Here is a 2,078-nt window from a genome sequence, read left to right as displayed (position 1 = left end):
AGGGAAAGGAAAAATAAAACCACTATGAGATATTACCTCTTACTCATAGGGATGGCTATTATAAAAAAGACAAGAGATAACAAATGTTGATAACAACTTTTAGGGCACAAGAGGTAGAAACTCAAGTACATCATTAGTGGAAATATAGATTGGTACATCCATTGTGGAATGATAGGCTAGAGGCTCCTAAAGAAATTAAAAACAACACTGCCATGTAATCCTGCAATTTTTATTCTGGACATACTATCAAGTACATTCACTGCAGTATTATTCACAATAGCCAATAAATGGAAATGTCTGTCAGTGAATCAATGTGTAAAGAAAATATGGTATATTTATACAGTGGAATGTTACCAGCCCTTAAAAGGAGGAGATCCTGCCATTTTCCACAAAGCAGATAAACCTGGAGGACATTAGGCTAAGTGAAACAAGTCAGGCATAGATAGAAAAATATTACAGGATCTCACATATAAAGGAGCTCAAATGCACAGTGATACAGAATGAAATACTGGTTACTGCTGGTACAGAAGAGAGAAAAGGGGTATGGGGAGTCAAAAGATATAAAACAGCAGGCGTGGGATGATCTAATGTCTAAAGTGAGGAGTAATTTAATAAGATTATATTGCATAAGATATATTTTATTAAATAAGTTTGGTATGCCTTCCTCACCTGGGTTTTGATTTCTGCATTTTTGGTTACCTGAAGTCCGCTTCAATCCAAAAATATTAAATGGAAAATTCCAGAAAGAAACAGTTCTGAAGTTTTCCATTCTATGCTGTTTTGGTGGTATGATGAAATTTTGTGCATTTTTACTTGGGACAGGAATCATCTCTTTGTTCAGTGTATCCTCATGGTATATGCTACCTGCCCATTAGCCACTCAGTAGCTGTCTCAGTGGTCATGGTATTTCAGTGATCATATATAGGGTCTGGTACTATCCACAGTTTCAAGCATCCGGGGATGGTCATTGGTTGTTAGTGGTGGAGTTGGGGGTGGGATTATTTTAGTTTTGATTAGTCTTGTTTCATGCCAAACAGGAACTATGTGAGATTATAGACATGTTAATCTCCTTCATTACAGTAACCATTGGACTACCTATGTTCCATAACATGTTGTAAACCCTTAATATAAACAATAAAATGATGTTGTAGCTCATGGGTTGTTGTTTGATTTTTATTATGGGCAATTTCATACATGTTTAATAATAGAGAGCTGTGAATTCATCACCCAGCTATAGCAATGATCAACTCACAGCCACTCTTGCTCCATTTATAGGCCTGCTTTCCTCCCACCTCTCCACAGGATGGCGATGACCATGATAATGATGATTTTTACTGTGAGGGATTGAACCCAGAGTCTCAAGTGTGCTAGGCAAGCACTCTACTACTGAGTTATATCCCCAGCCTGTCCTTCACGATTATTTTAAAGTGCATATCAGACATCATAGTTCTTAATATATCAAATATATACCATATTATTTTACAAAAACAGATTAGAAAGAAATGTGCATCATACAATCTCATTGTGATAAACAATACATGCATAGGGAAAAGTCTGACAGGATAGTTATCTCTGAATCATAATATTATGAGTGACTGTGGATCTCTTCCTTTGCTTGTGTATATTTCCCACAGTGAACATGCATTACATGGAGAAAAGATGGTGGCAGGTGGGAGAAAATGTTTATGCTGACACTCCAGCTATATTTCTCTTGTAAATGTCCTTACTTTAGGCTGGGTATTTCACATGGCAGAACAGAAATAACCACTCAACAAAGATGAGGATCCCTTCTATCAGTCTCTGTTTTCTCCTTTGACATTTCATCATGTAAAATGGCCATATCAGCATCTATCTTTACAGCATGGCTTCTCATCCTGGGCTGGATCATTCTTTATTGTGGAAGCCTATCCTTTTCATGGGAGGATGTGCAAGTAGCATCCCCCATTTTTACCCACTAATACCAGTAACATGCTTGCCTATTGCTGTAACAACCAAAAATGTCCTCAGACAACATTGCCAAATGTTTCCTGAGAGGCAAAATACCCATAGTGTGCAAGTTGAGATGCATGGTGTCTAGG

Source organism: Chinchilla lanigera, unplaced genomic scaffold (assembly GCF_000276665.1).
Source record: "Chinchilla lanigera isolate Chin_1 unplaced genomic scaffold, ChiLan1.0 scaffold00010, whole genome shotgun sequence".
In the NCBI taxonomy this organism is placed as follows: domain Eukaryota; kingdom Metazoa; phylum Chordata; class Mammalia; order Rodentia; family Chinchillidae; genus Chinchilla; species Chinchilla lanigera.
This window is presented reverse-complemented; position numbering follows the sequence as displayed.